The sequence below is a fragment of the Hyperolius riggenbachi genome, chromosome 11 (genome assembly GCF_040937935.1).
Source record: "Hyperolius riggenbachi isolate aHypRig1 chromosome 11, aHypRig1.pri, whole genome shotgun sequence".
NCBI lineage: Eukaryota > Metazoa > Chordata > Amphibia > Anura > Hyperoliidae > Hyperolius > Hyperolius riggenbachi.
In genome coordinates, this window is record NC_090656.1 from 17,998,739 (window position 1) to 18,022,733 (window position 23,995).

The following is a 23,995-nucleotide window of genomic DNA, read 5'->3' on the forward strand; positions in this document are numbered from 1 at the left end:
TATTGACCTGGCTGGGATTCAAACCGGGGACCCAGCGCTGCAAGGTGAGAGCGCTAACCACTACGCCACCGTGGTGCCCATTCATCAAGGCTGATACTGCATGGCGAGCTGAAATTACCAAGCAGTGAGGTAAACATCTCCAACACATGTCAGTAAATGTCAATTCATCAAGATTACAGCATGCGGTAAAGCCAAGTAACCTACTCCATAATTACCGGCAGCTATCCTCTGTTGGAAACAGTGCGAAAGAGCCGTGACTCACACAAGCAGAGGGGGATAAGCTATGACAGACAAGAGCAGAAGCCAATAAAAACAACCCCTGTCTCCTGTAAGTCCCGCTGAGCTGACGATGGAAAGTTGCAAAGGCTTCTGTGGAGAGTCCAGCTTTTCTACCCACTAGACAGCGAACAAAGAGAAAAGAACAAAAGTGGTTTCCCTTGCCTCCCTTCAGACGTTTAACCTTTTATGTTCCTGTTTGAGGATGCAGAGTAGCTAGTGGTGAAATCCTCTTGAGCGCTGTTAAAACCGTGCAGGAGATTGTAATTCTGTAATAGCTGGAATCCAAATTACATAATTTCCCCCACTATCCAAGTGGATCTGGATGGGGTAAAGTAATTAACGCCGCCAGCACTTGTGCAGGAGCAGGGATAGCCATATATCGGCTGTATCCTGCGCCCAAGCCTCCCGGAAAAAGAGGGGTGGAAGAAGCCCCAGGTAAGTAAAGCTACTTTGTGTGTCACCTCACACAGTGCACGTCCTTTAAAGAGAACCCGAGGTGTGTTTAAAGAATGTTATCTGCATACAGAGGCTGGATCTGCCTATACAGCCCAGCCTCTGTTGCTATCCCAAACCCCACTAAGGTCCCCCTGCACTCTGCAATCCCTCATAAATCACAGCCGTGCTGTGAGGCTGTGTTTACATCTGTAGTGTCAGTCTCAGCTGCTCCCCCGCCTCCTGCATAGCTCCGGTCCCTGCCCCCGTCCCTTCCCTCCAATCAGCAGGGAGGGAAGGGATGCAGGCGGGGACTGGAGTTCTGCAGGAGGCGGGGAAAGCAGCAGACTGACACTATAGAGATAAACACAGCCAGCTCTGACAAGCTGTTTGTCAGCAGCATGGCTGTGATTTATGAGGGATTGCAGAGTGCAGGGGGACCTTAGGGGGGTTTGGGATAGCAACAGAGGCTGGGCTGTATAGGCAGATCCAGCCTCTGTATGCAGATAATATTCTTCAAACCCACCTCGGGTTCTCTTTAAGAGACAAAACCTGTCTGTCCCCAAGTAGTTAAGCTAGGCATACACAAGTTGATTAAGACCGGATATGTCAGGCTGCTTGAATCTGTCTCTGATCAGAAATTGATCTGACAGAGTTCAGTGTGGTGTAGAAACGATCACTGTCTAAATAGATGTTATCAGAAATATGTTGCACATCACATGAACTACTAGCACTGTACCCCTTGATGCATTGCCAGCTCATTGCTATGCAGCCACAATTCCCACCCTCGCCAATTCTTGCTGGCTCGCGCAGAAAATTTCCACTCACACCTTTAACGAATAAACTGTACACATACGATCGAAAGTTAATTGATCGGACATGTTTAGGATAATAGGTTTTTTTTTTAGCACATTCGATCAACGGGATCTAATCTCCCGAAAAAATCTATACTTGTATGGACACCATGAGATGCGTGCTCAGGCACCTGCAGTGCCTCTATGTCCAATATCCTCAACACATGTAAAGGGAAAGAGGTGACACAACCTCTGCTAATAACTCATACAGCGACTCCAAACCAAAGTATCTTCATGTGCTTCAATAACTTTAATTTACAGCCTGCAAAACTTTGTACAAAAACATGGTTCACAATACATCTAAAATTTCTAAAACCAAAGCTACAACATGTGAGCTCTTCTCATTTCCCACTGTCCCCATCATGGTAAATAACCGTATTGATCGCCCAGCACAAAGCCTATGCAAATCAACCCGTAAATCCAATCATGTCTGGACAATTGTGGGCCCTCCACCAGGCGCACACCACAGGCCTCCTCATTCACACTCCAGCAACCGTGCACTGAAGTAACTGTTTTATCTTCTGCTACAACCGGCCAGTCCTTGGCATTCCACTGATCTTAGATGACCTAACAAGCCTACAAAGCGATGGGGATATAGCCACTTTAGAAACATCAATTACTTTCCTTTATCATCTCCATATTTCCATAGGTTAGATCTTCTCAATGTAATTGACATGTACTGGCCAGCAACAAGCAGTGCTGGGCCGAAATTACGCATTAGCGTAATTACGCATCGTAATTCACTACAAATGCACCGTAAGCGTTACGTGTAAGGTTACGGTATTACGCGTAATTAATTACGCGTAGACCGTAGGTTACGTTATTACGCGTAACAAATTACGCGTAAGACAGTAAACTCCCATTGAAATTACACAGTCTGCCGTAATCGCGTAATATTACGCTCCCGTATAATATAAAAAAACCGCCGATTTTAAGGGTTAATAGTAAAGCCCCCTTAAGTGCTAAGAGCCTCAAATTTGGAGAATATATTAAGGAGATCAAAAGGAATAAGAGGAAAACATTTTTTTTCAAAAAGACCTTATAGTTTTTGAGAAAATCGATGTTAAAGTTTCAAAGGAAAAATATATACATTTAAAAACCCGCCGACTTTAACGGTTAATAGCAAAGCCTGCTTAAAATGTAGGAACACCAAATTCACAGGGTATATTAAGGGGATCAGTGGGAATAAGAGGAAAAAAATTTTTTGCAAAAAGACCTTATAGTTTTTGAGAAAATCGATTTTTAAGTTTCAAGGGCAAAAATGTCTTTTAAATGCGGAAAATGTCAGTTTTTTTTGCACAGGTAACAATAGTGTTTTATTTTCATAGATTCCCCCAAGTGGGAAGAGTTTTACTTACTTCGTTCTGAGTGTGGGAAATATTAAAAAAAAGACGTGGGGTCCCCCCTCCCAGACCTCTTTAACCCCTTGTCCCCCATGCAGACTGGGATAGCCAGAATGCGGAGCACCGGCCGCGTGGGGCTCTGCACCCTGACTATACCAGCCCGCATGGTCCATGGATTGGGGGGTCTCGGAAGGGGAGGGGCAGCCAAGCTTTCCCCTCCCCCTCCGAGCCCTTGTCCAATCCTTCTGATTTGAAGGAACCCCATTGGTCTGCTAAGGACCAATGGGGCTCCTTGGAGCCCAAATACAAAGATGCTTTAGAGAGCTCTGAACTATATAGCTCAGAGCTCGGTCGGGTTTAGGACGCTAAGTCCCCGCCGGCTCCGCTGCCCTCCCCATGGGTGCCAGCATGTATATGGGTGACAGGTGTGGGCGAAGTGGACGGCGGGAGCCGGCGGGCACTTAGTGTATGCGGCGGCCGGCGGGTGAGCGGCGAGTGACGTCGGGTGCGGTGGTGTTACAAAGTAACAAAGTTGTTACATTGTAACAACTTTGTTACATTGTAACTGGTTAGTATATTTCCGAGGATATTGCGTGGGAACTGGCTTTTAAAGGGAAAGGTAAGTATTAATGGTTAATTAAGAATATTAAAGGACTTTTTTCATGGTTATGTTTTTTGTTCAATTAAAATACTTTTTCTATGTGTTTGTGTGTTTATTTACTTTTAACTCTTAAAGGAAATGGGTAAGGGGTACAAGTACCTCTATACTCATTTCTCCTGGGAGGGGGGGGGGCATCTGGGGGACCCCTTTTTAAAGGGGACTCCCAGATGCCACCATGAACCCCCCCCAGGAAATCGCGGCCTCCACCGCCCATCAGAGGTGGAGAAAAACCCCTTGTCCTTGGATTGGACAAGGGCTCGGAGGGGGAGGGGAAAGCTTGGCTGCCCCTCCCCTTCCGAGACCCCCCAATCCATGGACCATGCGGGCTGGTATAGTCAGGGTGCGGAGCCCCACGCGGCCGGTGCTCCGCATTCTGGCTATCCCAGTCTGCATGGGGGTCAAGGGGTTAAAGAGGTCTGGGAGGGGGGGGACCCCACGTCGTTTTTTTTAATATTTCCCACACTCAGAACGAAGTAAGTAAAACTCTTCCCACTTGGGGGAATCTATGAAAATAAAACACTATTGTTACCTGTGCAAAAAAAAAACTGACATTTTCCGCATTTAAAAGACATTTTTGCCCTTGAAACTTAAAAATCGATTTTCTCAAAAACTATAAGGTCTTTTTGAAAAAAAAATGTTCCTCTTATTCCCACTGATCCCCTTAATATATCCTGTGAATTTGGTGTTCCTAAATTTTAAGCAGGCTTTGCTATTAACCGTTAAAGTCGGCGGGTTTTTAAATGTATATATTTTTCCTTTGAAACTTTAACATCGATTTTCTCAAAAACTATAAGGTCTTTTTGAAAAAAAAATTTTCCTCTTATTCCTTCTGATCTCCTTAATATATTCTCCAAATTTGAGGCTCTTAGCAATTAAGGGGGCTTTGCTATTAACACTTAAAGTCGGCGGCTACCTAACATTGATCCATGCGTCAACTTTTCCGCTTGGCAGCATGACCTTACGCATTAATTGCTAGTAGGATTTTACGCGTAAGCCTATAACGTAACAACCTGAATTACGGTATTCTTACGCGTAATTGCGTAAGGGCTATGCGTAATTACAGACATGTACCGTAATTGAATGTCTACGCCGTAAGCGTAATTCCGTAATGCGTAATAGCGTAAAATTACGCGTAATGGTCCGTAAGCGTAGCTTTTTCCATGACGCCCAGCACTGGCAACAAGATCACAGTCCACTGCCTCTCTGACCGCTCAGTGGTATCAACCGCATTCACTGTAGCACTACAAACTTCCATGTAATGATTGCCATAAGCTGACATGCTACTCACGACCTTCCTGCAGACATAGCGGGCTTCAGAGGGAGCTACGCTCAGGGCTTTCCCAGGTCAGCAGCCGCCCGATGCTTGGATCGCATCACCTCATACACTTCCTGCTTTGGTCTCGTAACATCTCCCAGCTGTAGTCGTGGAGCAGCCCGGCGTCCCGGGTAGTGAGCGCTCACATGTGTCTGCCGAGCCCCGCCCACTGACGCGTTTCGCCCCGCCCACGGGGCTTTCTCAAAGTGTGTGGGGTTTAGCTCTCCCAGCAGCAATGCCTCCTTATAGAGGCCATCATTCACCGCTTCCTGGCTCCTCCCTGATTCACAGTCCACCATCTTTGTTTCAGTCAAGCTGAGGGCATAGGGAGCTATTGTTTTTTCCTTCAAATATCGAATCCTTTTTCTTCACGGAACACATTACATCATTCCTGTTTTTTCTTCACTATATCCCCATCATTACTTTAGGAAATACACCATATTTAAGTCTGAGTTTAAACCGTCTGGTATTCTAGTCCCCAGACGGTAGATCCAGGTTGCTTCAATTTTGTACAAATCATTTTCAATATCACCTCCTCTGTGGGGCAATTTTTGTTTTATAATACCTTTAAATCTCAGCACTGTGGGATCCCTATTATGAAACCGGGCAAAATGTATCCCTAACGGACTGTCTTTGTCTGCCTTTTCAATGTTTTTCACATGTTCCTCAATACGAGTGCCCAGACGTCGTTTCGTTTTCCCAATATACAATAAATTACATGGGCATTTAATGCAGTATACCACTCTTTCTGAATTGCAATTTATGTTGTCCCTAATCTCAAAGGACCTAGTGCCCTTTGCGTTGGAGAACTCCTTTGTTCTCTCTACCAGGCCACACACATTACAATCCCCACAGCTAAACATTCCAAATTTTTGAGGGAATTTATTTAACCATGTTTCTTTCCTTTTACTCACAAATTCAGATCTCACTAATTTGTTCTTTAGATTTGGAGCTTTTCTAGCCGTCATGTATGGTCTTTCCCCTACCAAATTTCTTATCCTTCTATCTAATAACAGGATACCCCAGTGTTTTTGCAACACTCTCTGCAGTGGATACCAGTGGGCCCCATAAGCTGTAATGAATCTAATAGGATCTTTCTTGTCAGGCCTGATCCCACTTTTTTTGCGTGGCGATCGGCCTCTTCTCAACTCCTCCCTTTTTGTCTCAATCATTTTCTGGAATTCCTGTTCCACCAATTCCTCAGGGTATCCTCTCTCCACCAGCCTCTGGCTCAATTCCTGACCTTCCCTTATAAAATCCTCGTCCCGAGTGCAATTTCTTTTATGTCTAAAGAACTGTCCCCTTGGGACCGCTCTTTTTTGTGATTCCAAATGATGGCTGGAGTAATGCAATAGTGTATTCCCAGCAGTGGGTTTCCTAAAGGTGGAGGTTATCAACCTATACCCCTCCCTTTGAATTTTCAAGTCCAAGAAAGACAATTCTTTCTCACTCCACTCATAAGTAAATTTGAGATTTCTCTCATTTTCATTTAAGCTTTCAATAAAGCAGCTTAGCTGATCCCTAGTGCCTCGCCAGACCAGGAGCACATCGTCAATAAACCTCAACCAGAGGCGTACATGTCTCTGGAAGAGGTCCATGGGGTAAACATCCTGCCGTTCCCACAGCCCGAGATGGAGACAAGCGTAGGCTGGGGCACAGGATGCCCCCATCGACGTGCCCCTGGCCTGGCGATAAAAACGGCCATCAAAGCAGAAACAGTTGTACTCCAAAATCAATTGTAAGGCCTCCACTGTGAACTCATTGTGGAGTCCGGAGTCTGGGAAATGCTCACGTAGGAAGAAGGCCGTATCGGCCACCCCCACCTCATGGGGAATAGAGGTATATAGGCCCTCAACATCCACACTGACAATCAGATCCTCCCCACTCCCAGGAACCCCTTCCAGGACCGCCAACACGTCACCAGTGTCCCTAACAAATGAGGGCAACACCTCGACCAGAGGCTTTAATTTCCCATCGAGAAACTTTCCCAGTCTCTCTAATGGACCATCAATTCCTGACACTATTGGCCTCCCTGGTGGTTCAGTCCTGTTTTTGTGGATCTTGTAAAAAATTGGTGCCTTAAAAGTTGTGACCTTACAAAATTCAGCCTCCCTCACCGTGAGCACCCCCATCTCCTTCCCCGTATCAACCAGGGAGTTCACCCTGTTTTTTATTGCCAAAAACGGATTTTCCTTTAATCTCAAATATGTATTTTGATCACTCAGAAGTCTAAGACATTCCTTTCTATATTAGTCACTTGTGAGGATTACAACATTCCCCCCTTTATCACTTGTTCGGATGATAATATCATCCCTTTCCTTCAAAAACTCCATGGCTTGTCTTTCGCCCGGGGTTAAATTGTCATTTTTGGGGGTTCTTTTGGGGAACCAATTCAGTTTCTCCATATCTTTCTGTACCAGATCTCGGAAAGTTTTTAATTTATAGTTCAGTTGGGGCATAAATTGTGACTTTTTATGAACATTTTAGGGACAGGGGTTTAAATGTTCCAAAGAGGAGGTGGAGGTTTCCTCACCCACTCCACCCTCATCCCAGAGCGATTCCAGATCCCTAAGGGTACTTCTATCTTCCATTGACGTTTGGCCCACCATGGGCCTCACTGCCTCCTCCACTCTATTCCCTCCTCCGGGGTCAACCTGATCCTCAAACAACAACTTGAGTGCCACTCTTCTCAAGAAGAAGGTGAGGTCTTTGTATACATCAAACTCATCACCTCCTGTGAACGGTGCAAATGTGAGGTTTTTTTTGTGGTGAATTTTTTTTTTTTACCCAATCGTTTTTTCAGTATTTTTTTTCTAAAGCAAATTGCAGGTAGTTATTCAGCCAGAGTAATAAAAAAAATGAATAACTACCTGCAATGTGCTTTAGAAAAAAAATACTGAAAAAACGATTGGGTAAAAAAAAAATTCACCACAAAAAAAAACAACAATCACAACTACTGTACAATTAGCAGGACACAGCTACAGCGCTTGTGTCTGCTCTGCAAGCTGCCGCTCTGTCTGCGCAGCACATGCCAGCTTCAGCTACAGGGGTCCTTGCCGGGCAGCGTCATCAGTAATGATGATGCGTTCCTCCACAGTCCTCCTCACATGCAGTTGCGTCTCACGTAAGAGGGAGGGTGCGTTCCACTCCCCTCACAGCACATCAGCTGCTACTCTTTACGGCCATTGGGGGATCACTATAACTGCACGATCGTGCAGTTGAAATTTAGAACAAACCTTCCAGCGCTGCAGAGAGGGGAAAACTGTAACGTCAGTTACAGCAACAGGGAAAGTTGCCTCCCTACAACTACATGGAACAGGCTAAGTGGCGTCGGAAAGGTACTTCTGCCGACGTGACTGATAATGTATACAAGGTGATGTCAGTGTTTAAAAAAAAAAGCCCCTGTGCCTCACTACATGTAAGCTACTATGCTCTACAAACAGCTAGGCATAGTACAGTGGCTATAAAACATAATTTTTCGCCATAGTGCCCCTTTAACAATAATTTGCTGCTAAAATCCAAACTGTAGTGTATAACCACCTTCCGTTGCTCTGCAGGCTGTTAAAAGCGCAACCTTTTGAGCTAATGAGTTCGGCCAAATATACTCGCATAGACTATCAATTACCAAATGAATTTGGCGGCCTCAATATAATTTGCGCACCATTATATTGGTGCGCAAATTATATTGAGGCCGCCAAATACATTTGGTAATTGATAGTCTCTGCTAATAACTGTTGTTTTCCTTGAGGCTGGGTGCACACATAACAATGTGAAAGGCTGCGTTTTATGTGAATGTTATATGTATGTTTTTTGTGCGTTTGCGATGTGTTTTTCAAGTGTTTGCGTGTTTTAATGCGTTTGTGGTTCGCGTATACAAAACATGTTTTGTATGACTTTTTCATGCGTTTTTATATTTCCATTTATGCAAATCACTAGGAAGACAACAGGAAGTGGAAATGCAGCAACAACAACAAAAAAAAAAGCATATAAAAACACATACCAGTACGTTCCTATTGAAAACACATGTTTTTTTTTTTCATGCGGCCACAGACTTCCATCAGAGGCAAAAACGCAGTGTTTTTCCGCAACGCTAGTGTTTCTGCTATGTGTGCACTGAGCCTGAAGGTCCACTACTCAAAAAAAATAAGCAGTTAAAATCTGGCATTTTTTCGCTATAGTGGTCCTTTAACCTGCTGAGCGGTCTGGACGAGCTCAGCTCGTCCAACACCGCCAGAGGCTGCCGCTCAGGCCCTGCTGGGCCGATTTTAGTCAAATAAAAAGCAGCACACGCAGCCGGCACTTTGCCAGCCGCGTGTGCTGCCTGATCGCCGCCGCTCTGCGGCGATCCGCCGCGAGCAGCGGCGAAAGAGGGTCCCCCCAGCCGCCTGAGCCCAGCGTAGCCGGAACAAAAAGTTCCGGCCAGCGCTAAGGGCTGGATCGGAGGCGGCTGACGTCAGGACGTCGGCTGACGTCGATGACGTCACTCCGCTTGTCGCTATGGCGACGATATAAGCAAAACAAGGAAGGCCGCTCATTGCGGCCTTCCTTGTTTATTCTGGGCGCCGGAGGCGATCGGAAGATCGCCTCCGGAGCGCCCTCTAGTGGGCTTTCATGCAGCCAACTTTCAGTTGGCTGCATGAAATAGTTTTTTTTTTATTTAAAAAAAACCCTCCCGCAGCCACCCTGGCGATTTAATCAGAACGCCAGGGTGGTTAAAGGACAACTGAAGTGAGAGGGATATAGACAAGACAAGACAAATAACATTTATATTGCGCTTTTCTCCTTGCGGACTCAAAGCGCCAGAGCAGAGCAGCAGCCACTAGGGCGCGCTCTATTGGCAGTAGCAGTGTAAGGGAGACTTGCCAAAGGTCTCCTACTGAATTAGTGCTGGCTTACTGAACAGGCAGAGCCGAGATTCGAACCCAGGTCTCCTGTGTCAGAGGCAGAGCCCTTAACCATTACACCATCAGCCAACTGCCAATATGGAGGCGGCCATATTTATTTCCTTTGAAGCAATGCCAGTTGCCTGGCCCTCCTGCTGATCCTCTGCCTCTAATACTATTAGCCATAGCCCCTGAACAAGCATGCAGCAGATCAGGTGTTTCTGACATTAATATCAGATCTGACAAGACTAGCTGCATGCTTGTTTCTAGTGTGATTCAGATACTACTGCAGAGAAATAGACCAGCAGGGCTGCCAGGCAACTGGTATTGATTAAAAGGAAATAAATATGGCAGCCTCAGTATACCTCTTACTTCAGTTCCTCTTTTTAAGTGTGTGCGAAAAAAAAACAGTGGGAAAACAGTGTCCATTTACTGCTCTGTACTGGTTGAGGAACTGGTTCAGATATCACCGCCTGTCACAATTTGATGAGTCAATGCAAACAAGAACTGGGCAATTCCCAACACACAAACACACAAACCTGCTTGCCTTCTTTCTATACATGACTGGAGACTTCTCTAGCCAAGCAACGAGACTTACCTCTTGTACAACATCAGAAATTGTTTGAACGCAAACCACAGCTAGACTAAAGGTGGCCACATACCATACAATTAAAAGATCACACATTTTTCACCAATTCGATCATTTTGATTGGTTGTCCTGAAAAATCGAGAGCTTTTCTTTGCTTTCGATCAATACATCTTATGACATTTCTAGGTTTTTTTTTCTTTTGGGGGGAGGGGGGGGGGGTTGGACATGTTTGAGATTTCAGACCAACTTTATGAAAAATTGTATGGCATGTGATGGATTGTCGGTGAGGCCTGGTGCACACCAAGCGGTTTTGGTAGCGGTTTCAAAAACGCTGCCACTTGTGAAAACGCTTGGCTAATGTATCTCAAAGGGATGGTGCACACCAGCGGTTTGAGGTTTTTAGCAAACTGCAAACGTGGCTACTGCAGCATTTTTGCGGTTTGCAGATGCGTTTCTGCCTCAATGTAAAGTATAGGAAAAGCTCAAACCGCTCTGGAAAACGCTAGACCAGAGCGGTTTTCCAGGCGTTTTTGTTACAGAAGCTGTTCAGTAACAGCTGTACTGTAACAATATATGAAATCTGCCACACAAACGCTAGGCATGTTTAGAAAATTTCTCTAAACATGCCTAGAATCGCTCTAAAAATCTGCTTCAAAAACCTCTAGCGTTTTGCAGATCTGCTAGACGTTTTTGGTGTGCACTGGGCCTTACTTGATGTACTGTTCCAATCAATTGTTTCTGAGCTTTCAATTTTATTCATGATTGGGGAAAGATTGAACATAGGTGTGTGTGTGGTACATTGGTCAGATTTTTGAATTGTTACAATCAGTCATAAAAACTTATTGCTATTCTTGAATTAAACAGATACTTAAATTGTACATTTTTTTTTTTATTCGATTTGAGCATTTGGATCCAATAAACTCTGAAAAAATTGTTTAGTTAGAAAAGAAAAATGAATAAATATAATTTGGTATGTACTGCAGTTACATATATTTTTTTTTTCTGGTTGAATACAATTTCTCAGTCTATCCTCCACCTGCCATAACAGACTAACAAGGGGGGTGGCACATGCAGGGGTGGGGCAGAGCCACAATGATTGTAGTCCTCCCCCCTGCATTGTCCTCGAGTCACGCAGCAAGGGGAGAGGGCACATACAGCAGCTGGCATCAATGGCGTTTAACCACACACCGCTCATGTGGCTAAAAGGGGCCATGCTGCAGGAGTGATTGACAGCTGGGGCCCATGTGGAACTACCACTGTTTGGGCCCCAAACTGTCTTGGGCCCCAAACAGCAGTACCTCCAATACTGCCCTGAAGCCGGCCCTGGACAGAGGGTATTAGTTACTAATTGGAATGAAGTTTAATCCTTAAAGGGGTTCTCTTGCATATATAAAAAAACAAATACTGACACTCACCTGGGGCTTCTATCGCCCCCCTGCAGCTGTCCCGCACCGTCCTCCTACGATCTTCTGTTCCCCGCCGCCGCCGGCACCAGTCTAATTATTTGTCTAAGTAGACGAACAGGGATGCTCACCGACCACAATCAGGAGTGAGGTTTAGTTGGTGCAGGTGGGCGGCAGGGATAGAATGTGTTATTTAACCATAATTCCGCCGTCTGCCCTGCGTTCCAAAGAGCTTGAGGAAGTGCGGCAGTGTGAGGCTTGCAACGCGACCAATAGGACGCATGAAAGCTCTTTAGAACGCAGGGCGGAAGGCAGAATTATGGATAAATAACCCATTCTATCCCCGCAGCACACCTGCACTAATTAAACCTCATTTGAATCACAAGTAATCACTCGGGAGCGAGCACACGCGTGGCCACAGATGTGCAGCCGCAGTTCTATTCGTCTAGTTAGACGAATAATTAGCCCGGTGCCAGCGGCGGGGAACGGAAGATCGTAGGAGGACGGCGAGGGACATGACAGCTGCAAGGAGCTGATAGAAGCCCCAGGTAAGTGTCAGTTTTTGGGGGGTTTCTATATATGCAAGAGAACCCCTTTAAAGTTCCACGTTAACATCATTGAGTGATATCAGACAGTGCATGGATTGTGGAGTGACTGCCAAGAGCTCTAGTAGTCTGTTGTGCAGGAAATTACTGCTGAATGGGCCCCAGTCCTTATTAATAAAACAAATACTATTTATTTTATATCAGCTGATCAAGATCGTTATCTTATTTCTTCATATGAAAATGAAAACAAACACTTTCACTGCACCACACCCAATGCAAGAAAACATCTGCTGCTGGAGCTGGCCTTCCGCCAACATGCAGACACAGCCTCGATGGAGGCGGAGCTTCTGCGTACGTCACAAGTATAGAGCGGGTTAGAGAGGGCGGCCATTTTGCCGTAGCTGTGTTTTTTGTCAGCAGCAGTGAGCAGAGGCGGCGGCCATATTGCCGGAGACTATAGAGGGAGTGCGGAGCGTTGGGCAGTCTAGCAGTCATGTGACTGGTGACGTAGCGGCAATTGGGCGGTAGTTTGAGGAGGACGGTTGGTTCGCTCCACTTTCAGTTTGGTGATGACAGCGGAGACCGGAGCCGCCCCTGCATGGCCGTGTGAGTAACCCCGGAGCGCTCAGCTTCCGCCGGGGCCGCTTCTCTGGTACACTCTCCTCATGCTTATCGCTGTACCGCCACAACCCAGACACTGACCTCACTCCACCACCACAGTTTATATACTGACATCACGCCACCACCACCACAGTCCATATAGTGACCTCACACCACCACCACCACAGTCCATATAGTGACCTCACACCACCACCACAGTCCATATACTGACCTCACACCACCACCACAGTCCATATAGTGACCTCACACCACCACCACAGTCCATATACTGACCTCACTCCACCACCACAGTTTATATACTGACATCACGCCACCACCACAGTCCATATAGTGACCTCACACCACCACCACCACAGTCCATATAGTGACCTCACACCACCACCACAGTCCATATACTGACCTCACACCACCACCACAGTCCATATAGTGACCTCACACCACCACCACAGTCCATATACTGACCTCACTCCACCACCACAGTTTATATACTGACATCACGCCACCACCACAGTCCATATAGTGACCTCACACCACCACCACCACAGTCCATATACTGACCTCACTCCACCACCACAGTCCATATAGTGACCTCACACCACCACCATAGTCTATATACTGACATCACGCCACCACCACAGTCCATATAGTGACCTCACTCCACCACCACAGTCTATATACTGACATCACTCCACCACCACAGTCCATATAGTGACCTCACACCACCACCACAGTCCATATAGTGACCTCACACCACCTCCACAACCTAGACACTGACATCACACCACCACCACAGTACATATAGTGACCTCACACCACCACCACCACAGTCTATATACTGACATCACTCCACCACCACAGTTCATATACTGACCTCACTCCACCACCACAGTCCATATAGTGACATCACTCCACCACCACAGTTCATATACTGACCTCACTCCACCACCATAGTCCATATAGTGACCTCACACCACCACCACAGTCTATATACTGACCTCACTCCACCACCACAGTCCATACACTGACCTCACTCCACCACCACAGTCCATACACTGACCTCACTCCACCACCACAGTCCATACACTGACCTCACTCCACCACCACAGTCCATACACTGACCTCACTCCACCACCACAGTCCATACACTGACCTCACTCCACCACCACAGTCCATACACTGACCTCACGCCACCACCACAGTCCATATACTGACCTCACTCCACCACCACAGTCCATATACTGACCTCACTCCACCACCACAGTCCATATACTGACCTCACTCCACCACCACAGTCCATACACTGACCTCACTCCACCACCACAGTCCATACACTGACCTCACTCCACCACCACAGTCCATACACTGACCTCACTCCACCACCACAGTCCATACACTGACCTCACTCCACCACCACAGTCCATACACTGACCTCACTCCACCACCACCGTCCATACACTGACCTCACTCCACCACCACCGTCCATACTCTGACCTCACTCCACCACCACAGTCCATACTCTGACCTCACTCCACCACCACAGCCCATACTCTGACCTCACTCCACCACCACAGTCCATACACTGACCTCACTCCACCACCACAGTCCATACACTGACCTCACTCCACCACCACAGTCCATACACTGACCTCACTCCACCACCACAGTCCATACACTGACCTCACTCCACCACCACAGTCCATACACTGACCTCACTCCACCACCACAGTCCATATACTGACCTCACTCCACCACCACAGTCCATATACTGACCTCACTCCACCACCACAGTCCATATACTGACCTCACTCCACCACCACAGTCCATATACTGACCTCACTCCACCACCACAGTCCGTATACTGACCTCACTCCACCACCACAGTCCATATAGTGACCTCACTCCACCACCACAGTCCATATAGTGACCTCACTCCACCACCACAGTCCATATAGTGACCTCACTCCACCACCACAGTCCATATAGTGACCTCACTTCACCACCACAGTCCATATAGTGACCTCACTTCACCACCACAGTCCATATAGTGACCTCACACCACCACCACAGTCCATATAGTGACCTCACACCACCACCACAGTCTATATACTGACATCACTCCACCACCACAGTCCATTTACTGACCTCACTCCACCACCACAGTCCATATAGTGACCTCACACCACCACCACAGTCTATATACTGACATCACTCCACCACCACAGTTCATATACTGACCTCACTCCACCACCATAGTCCATATAGTGACCTCACACCACCACCACAGTCTATATACTGACCTCACTCCACCACCACAGTCCATATACTGACCTCACTCCACCACCACAGTCCATACGCTGACCTCACTCCACCACCACAGTCCATATACTGACCTCACTCCACCACCACAGTCCATACACTGACCTCACTCCACCACCACAGTCCATACACTGACCTCACTCCACCACCACAGTCCATACACTGACCTCACTCCACCACCACAGTCCATACACTGACCTCACTCCACCACCACAGTCCATACACTGACCTCACTCCACCACCACAGTCCATATACTGACCTCACTCCACCACCACAGTCCATATACTGACCTCACTCCACCACCACAGTCCGTATACTGACCTCACTCCACCACCACAGTCCGTATACTGACCTCACTCTACCACCACAGTCCATATAGTGACCTCACTCCACCACCACAGTCCATATAGTGACCTCACTCCACCACCACAGTCCATATAGTGACCTCACACCACCACCACAGTCCATATAGTGACCTCACACCACCACCACAGTCTATATACTGACATCACTCCACCACCACAGTCCATTTACTGACCTCACTCCACCACCACAGTCCATATAGTGACCTCACACCACCACCACAGTCTATATACTGACATCACTCCACCACCACAGTTCATATACTGACCTCACTCCACCACCATAGTCCATATAGTGACCTCACTCCACCACCACAGTTCATATACTGACCTCACTCCACCACCACAGTCCATATACTGACCTCACTCCACCACCACAGTCCATATACTGACCTCACTCCACCACCACAGTCCATATACTGACCTCACTCCACCACCACAGTCCATACACTGACCTCACTCCACCACCACAGTCCATACACTGACCTCACTCCACCACCACAGTCCATACACTGACCTCACTCCACCACCACAGTCCATACACTGACCTCACTCCACCACCACCGTCCATACACTGACCTCACTCCACCACCACCGTCCATACTCTGACCTCACTCCACCACCACAGTCCATACTCTGACCTCACTCCACCACCACAGTCCATACTCTGACCTCACTCCACCACCACAGTCCATACTCTGACCTCACTCCACCACCACAGTCCATACACTGACCTCACTCCACCACCACAGTCCATACACTGACCTCACTCCACCACCATAGTCCATATACTGACCTCACTGCACCACCACAGTCCATATACATCTCCGCAACTCCACCACCACAGTCCATATACATCTCCGCAACTCCACCACCACAGTCCATATACATCTCCGCAACTCCATGCTGCTGCAGTGATTTGATAAGTACCGCTGGTTTTCTCTTCACATGCAATTTTTTATGCCATTGCTATGCCACTGTTATATTTTTTTTAAATGAAGATAATTAAAAGTTGTTTTTTTATACTGAATGAGCTGCTCCTGGAATTGCTTTCCTCTCTCTGCACTATTGAACAGACTTTACATATTGATACTGGATGTTGCACCACCTATTGTATGTGGTTTATTATGGCATATGCATGTAGTGCACTCGCCACAGCCAACTCTTTTTGTTTCTGAAAGTCCATATACACTGATATTAGTCCACCACCACAGTCCATATACACTGATATTAGTCCACCACCACAGTCCATATACACTGATATCAGTCCACCACCACCACAGTCCATATACACTGATATCAGTCCACCACCACCACAGTCCATATACACTGATATCACTCCACCACCACAGTCCATATACACTGATATCACTCCACCACCACAGTCCATATACACTGATATCACTCCACCACCACAGTCCATATACACTGATATCACTCCACCACCACAGTCCATATACACTGATATCACTCCACCACCACAGTCCATATACACTGATATCACTCCACCACCACAGTCCATATACACTGATATCACTCCACCACCACAGTCCAGAGCTGATATCACTCCACCACCACAGTCCAGAGCTGATATCACTCCACCACCACAGTCCGGAGCTGATATCGGCCCACCACCACAGTCCGGAGCTGATATCGGCCCACCACCACAGTCCGGAGCTGATATCACTCCACCACCACAGTCCGGAGCTGATATCACTCCACCACCACAGTCCATATAGACTGACATCACTGCACCACCACAGTCCATATAGACTGACATCACTGCACCACCACAGTCCATATAGACTGACATCACTGCACCACCACAGTCCATATAGACTGACATCACTGCACCACCACAGTCCATATAGACTGACATCACTGCACCACCACAGTCCATATAGACTGACATCACTGCACCACCACAGTCCATATAGACTGACATCACTGCACCACCACAGTCCATATAGACTGACATCACTGCACCACCACAGTCCATATAGACTGACATCACTGCACCACCACAGTCCATATAGACTGACATCACTGCACCACCACAGTCCATATAGACTGACATCACTGCACCACCACAGTCCATATAGACTGACATCACTGCACCACCACAGTCCATATAGACTGACATCACTGCACCGCCACAGTCCATATAGACTGACATCACTGCACCGCCACAGTCCATATAGACTGACATCACTGCACCGCCACAGTCCATATAGACTGACATCACTGCACCGCCACAGTCCGTATCGACTGACATCACTCCACCGCCACAGTCCGTATCGACTGACCTCACTCCACCGCCACAGTCCGTATCGACTGACCTCACTCCACCGCCACAGTCCGTATCGACTGACCTCACTCCACCGCCACAGTCCGTATCGACTGACCTCACTCCACCGCCACAGTCCGTATCGACTGACCTCACTCCACCGCCACAGTCCGTATCGACTGACCTCACTCCACCGCCACAGTCCGTATCGACTGACCTCACTCCACCGCCACAGTCCGTATCGACTGACCTCACTCCACCGCCACAGTCCGTATCGACTGACCTCACTCCACCGCCACAGTCCGTATCGACTGACCTCACTCCACCGCCACAGTCCGTATCGACTGACCTCACTCCACCGCCACAGTCCGTATCGACTGACCTCACTCCACCGCCACAGTCCGTATCGACTGACCTCACTCCACCGCCACAGTCCGTATCGACTGACCTCACTCCACCGCCACAGTCCGTATCGACTGACCTCACTCCACCGCCACAGTCCGTATCGACTGACCTCACTCCACCGCCACAGTCCGTATCGACTGACCTCACTCCACCGCCACAGTCCGTATCGACTGACCTCACTCCACCGCCACAGTCCGTATCGACTGACCTCACTCCACCGCCACAGTCCGTATCGACTGACCTCACTCCACCGCCACAGTCCGTATCGACTGACCTCACTCCACCGCCACAGTCCGTATCGACTGACCTCACTCCACCGCCACAGTCCGTATCGACTGACCTCACTCCACCGCCACAGTCCGTATCGACTGACCTCACTCCACCGCCACAGTCCGTATCGACTGACCTCACTCCACCGCCACAGTCCGTATCGACTGACCTCACTCCACCGCCACAGTCCGTATCGACTGACCTCACTCCACCGCCACAGTCCGTATCGACTGACCTCACTCCACCGCCACAGTCCGTATCGACTGACCTCACTCCACCGCCACAGTCCGTATCGACTGACCTCACTCCACCGCCACAGTCCGTATCGACTGACCTCACTCCACCGCCACAGTCCGTATCGACTGACCTCACTCCACCGCCACAGTCCGTATCGACTGACCTCACTCCACCGCCACAGTCCGTATCGACTGACCTCACTCCACCGCCACAGTCCGTATCGACTGACCTCACTCCACCGCCACAGTCCGTATCCACTGACCTCACTCCACCGCCACAGTCCGTATCCACTGACCTCACTTCACCGCCACAGTCCGTATCCACTGACATCACTCCACCACCACAGTCCGTATCCACTGACATCACTCCACCACCGCAGTTGACTATCACCACAGTCCATTCTCTGATGTCATTCCACAGTCAGGCTCTTTTCCCACTAGAGCGGAGAATGGCCTTTTTTTTTGTCCGTCCGTTCTCCACTGATTGCTAAGCAGAGAGTGATCGGCTCCCATGTTATAGATCGAAGTTGATCACACTTGTCACTTTCCGTGGGATCGGATGCAGTTACTGGGCCGCACTACTGTGCAGTCTGCAATCATCCCGGGTAGGTGGATGCGTTCCCCATATAGCCTATAGAGGAGCGCATCTGCCCCGGGGTCTAGCTGCATCACAGTGGACATTGTAGAAGTGGGAACCGCGCCTAACTGTCCATACACCGATATCACTCCACAGTAACAGTCTATGCACTGATATCACAACACCACCACTGTTCAAAGACCAATATCAGTCCTTACACCGATACTGATATCGCCCTCCAATAACTGTCTCTGCGCTTATCGTCCTATAAATCTCCCACCACCGAAGTCCATGTACTGATATTATCTCTGGTGAACTCCTCCTAACTACCACTATAAACGCAACCTGTAATGAATAACTAACCCTGCACAGGGATCATTGTATAACCCCCCCCTTCATCAAAATACTCTGCTAACAATTTCAGCACTGATACAAATCTATACACTCTAAGGTTCCTTTTTTCACTTGCATGCGCAATTGCAAATGCGTTTGTGCTTGCAAAAGCTTTTTTCCATTTGACGCAATCACACCAATAATCATGCAGCTTGACGATTGCAATTAGCATAAAATCAAAAAGCGCCAAAGGAAAAAGTGCGCCGCGATTTACATGTAAATCTTGGTGCGCTAGCGATCTGCAAAACACTGCCGATCCGCTTGTTTCAGTGGATCGCGCCTAATGGAAAAGGGCACTAATTCCACCCTACAATCCAATGCACTGCTATTCTGTTATCCTCAACACCATCAGCAGTGGTGCCTGCTTTGGTCTAATTCTGTAATATCTCGCCATTAGCTTTTTCTCAAATTATTTTTACAATCCTCCCTCACCACCAACTGCCCCACCACTCTGTGGTCTTATCCCCCCCCCCCCCAAATATTCAAGAATTCCCAATCACCAACTAGTTCTGCAGTCATTTCCATTCCACACTACTAGTTATTCCTGCTCTGACATAATATCTGATCTCCAACTGTCCCTTCACTTTCATCATTTTCCTTTTTTTTTTTTTTTTTTTTTTTGTATAGTTCAAGGTAATTGTCCTAGCCTTCATTTTCTTTAACTAGTGAAGCTTAAAGGAGCACTATCGTGAAAAAAGTAGGCACTTAAAATGTGACAGAACTGACAGGTTTGAGCCAGCCCATCTCCTCGTGGGGGATTCTACGGGTTTTTTTTTTTCCGTTTTTTAACAGCATTTCCTGAACAGCAGGAACTGCCAAAATACAACACACACATTTGCTCACTACCAGTTCAAGCAATTTCCTACCTTTATCTGGTCAGCAGGCGCCAGTCAGCCAATCAGGTGTACAGTCGTACACCCTTTGCCTGCCGTGCCAAATCTAGCAGGAATTGCATAAATTAGCATTCAGGTGGGAGGTTTCGGTTGGCCGTAATCGTTGATTACATCTTTTACAGGGACCGCCGCGTGTAGGCATCTCCCACACAGTCTTCTCCCTAACCACTTACCTGTCAACCGCATCCTGGAAGCTGCAAAAAAGAAATTTTAATGTGTAAGTCTTGATGGGCAATGTGCAGATCAGTAGGTCGCTGTTAGCTTGGATCACAGTGATCAACCTGCCAAGACTATTGACCTGGGCACCGCACATTTCCTTTTAGATGTAAAGGACATATAAGAAGAACTAAACTAGTTGCAGTGTGTGCTGTTCTCTGCCATCTCCTCCGGGATGTACAGCATAAGATGTTAATTTGTGTGTATACTGATAGTAAACTAGCCGCACTGTCTGCAGATCTATGCTACCTCCATTATGTACAGTGTAAGCTGTTACTTAGTGTTTATACTGATTTGTAAACTACCTGCAGTTTGTGCCGTTTACGGCCACCTCTAGTATGTACAGTATAAGCTGGTACACTGTGCCTGTACTGATCGTAAGCTAGGTGCAGTTTGTGCCGATCTCTGCCACCCCCAGTATGTATAGTAAAAGCTGTTAGGGCTGGTATCCACTAGAGTGTTTTATTTTGGGGGGGGGGGGGGGAGCATTTATGGATCGCTTTAAATCGTTTGCGATTTCCTTAAATGCTCTGCCAATGTAAATGGATAGGTCGGATTCCACTAGAGCGATTGTGAATAGGCAATTGCCAATCGCAGGACATGCAGCATTTTGGGAGCTTTTCCATTCTAATGTATTGTGTAGGAGCAGAGAAATCGCTCTCAAAATCGCTTGCAAATGCTACCACAAATCGCTAGTGATTGGGATAGCGCTTTGTAGTAGGTCCCAGGCTTTACTCTGTGTGTATACTGATAGTGAACTTGCTGCAGTGTGTGATCTCTGCCACCCCCAGTTTGTACAGTGTAAGCTGTTACTCTGTCCCAATACTAAACTAACTGCAGTGCGTGTTGCTGTGTGTTTTGAATAATGTGCCTTGGCGCTTCCCTCAGGGCTCGTTCCCACTAGGGGCGTTTTCAGCCTTTTTTCAAGCACAGGCGATTTTTAAAATCATCCACAAAACGCTTGTGCTATGAGAAGTTTCATATCAGTGCGGTTTGTGCCTGTACCATTTTTGCTGCGTTTTTACAATAATGGAAGGTATAGGAAGAGCGATAAACGCTCACAAAACCACTTTGTGCAGCGATTTTTAGTTTGCGGTTTTGAGACTAAATACATTGTATTTATTCATTTCCGGGTCAAAGAGTTCCTTTCCTGACTGACATCAGGGAGTCATTTACAAAACCGCTCTCGAAAAGTGCTTAAATAAGCGCTTTTACCAGAAACGCAGTGTGCAGTGGAGCCCTAGGAGGGGGAGGGGGGGGGGAGAGAAAGTGCAGAAACTCAAAACGTTTGCATTTTAGGTTTGAATGAGACCTTAAGGTAGCCATACACTGGTCGATTTGCCATCAGATCGACCAACAGATAGATCCCTCTCTGATCGAATCTGATCAGAGAGGGATCGTATGGCTGCCTTTACTGCAAACAGATTGTGAAACGATTTCAGCATGAAACCGATCACAATCTGTGAAGCCGCCGCTGTCGCCGTTCCCCCCCGTCCGCATACATTACCTGATCCGGCCCGCGCGACTCCCCCGGTCTCCGCTGTTTTCTTCTCCGCGCTGGGCTCCAGGTCCGGCTGGCTTCACTGAACTTCCTGTCCGGGGGAAGTTTAAACAGTAGAGGGCAGTCTACTGTTTAAACTTCCTGCCGGGACAGGAAGTTCAGTGAAGCCAGCCAGCCGGACCTGGAGCCCAGTGCGGAGAAGAAGACAGCGGAGACCGGGGGAGTCGCGCCGGACGGAGCAGGTAATGTATTGCCGCTAGCGTCGGTCGTCGGGCATTCGTACGCCGCTATCGTCGCACTCCCGACCCAGCGGCGATCGAGCAAAACCTTCCGCACAGACGGATCGACGGGAACGATTGATTTTCGACAGAAATCGATCGTTCTGTCAGCGTTTGTTTTTCGGCGGGAAAATCGTTAGGTGCATGGGCCCCTTTACATGGAGTCTAAAATCATCCGCCTATCTCCATTGACATGCTGATATCTTGCTTGCGCAGAGCTACAGTGTTTGGGCTGCTCCTGGCTCATTTTTGTAGTGTGAACTTTGGCAGAGGTAGGTTTGTATTTTGAGGGAAACAAAAAGAGAAAACAAAGCATGTTGCATAATTGTTTTCAGCTCCTGTGTTGTCTTACGTTATTTTAAGCACACATAACACTTTAGTTTCCTGCTTGTGTTTGTTCACCAGTGTGTTACTCAGCTGTTTGCCCGTCCTGTAAATTCCCAGCATCTCCTTCTGGCAGGGCTCTCCCGCAGTGATCTGTTCCTGATATTAGTGTTTTGCAATGGCACGAGACAGGCTCGACATACTTGTTATGCAGACTCCGCCTCTCCTACTTGCCTGGCCATACACAGTTAGGACTTCTGTTAGTCTACATCAGCTTTCACGGCGTGTGCGAACTTGGCAGCCAGTGAGTATTATCTGCTCAGGAAAAATGTTAACCATGTCATTTTTATTGAAGTATTACTATGAGGAAGTGAGGATTCGCTTCTTGTCTTACATTAGTGGCGGGTGGAGTTTGAAGAGACACTAAAGCGAAAAAAAAATTTGAAATAATTTGTATGCGTAGTACAGCTCAGAAATAAAACATTAGGAGCAGAGACATAAGTCTAATATTGTTTCCAGTACATGAAGAGTTAACTCCAGTTGTTATCTATGCAAAAAAGCCATTGAGCTCCATGACTTCCAAAGTCACAGAGAGCTCTGTCTTCTGAAGCTTGTTATCTCAACTGTTAGTCACTGTATTTTCTTTTTCTCTCCAGAGGACAGGTCAATAGTTTACAAGACTGCTCTGTAAAAACATTTAGAATGCTGAGTAGTGTGTAAACATCCGAGTTGACATATGACCTGATGAGATAGACATGTGTATGTACAGTGCCAAGCACACAAATAACTAGGCTGTGTTCATTTTTTTTCTTTCTCTGTCTAAAAGAGTTAAAAATCAGGTATGGCAGTGACAGTTTGTCTGGGTTGGGACAGAGTCTGACTACAGCGTAACCATCGCTGATAATGAATTCCAGCCATAAAACACGTTCCTGGCAGTATATGGCTTCTGAGAGTAGTAACGAGATTAAAAAAAAAAGGGTCAATAGTTTATAGATTTTAGCTCTGGCATAC

At 47.3% G+C, this 23,995-nt stretch overlaps 1 protein-coding gene across 1 annotated transcript in view; it reads left to right on the forward strand.

Moving 5' to 3' along the window:
- Positions 1-12,803: 12,803 nt before the first annotated feature.
- The window catches only part of N4BP1 (NEDD4 binding protein 1), an 85,648-nt gene continuing 74,456 nt past the window's right edge, over positions 12,804-23,995 (forward strand). Inside the window, 1 exon segment of the mRNA XM_068261347.1 lies at positions 12,804-12,910. The gene's annotated coding sequence lies outside the window, so the exon portion shown is untranslated.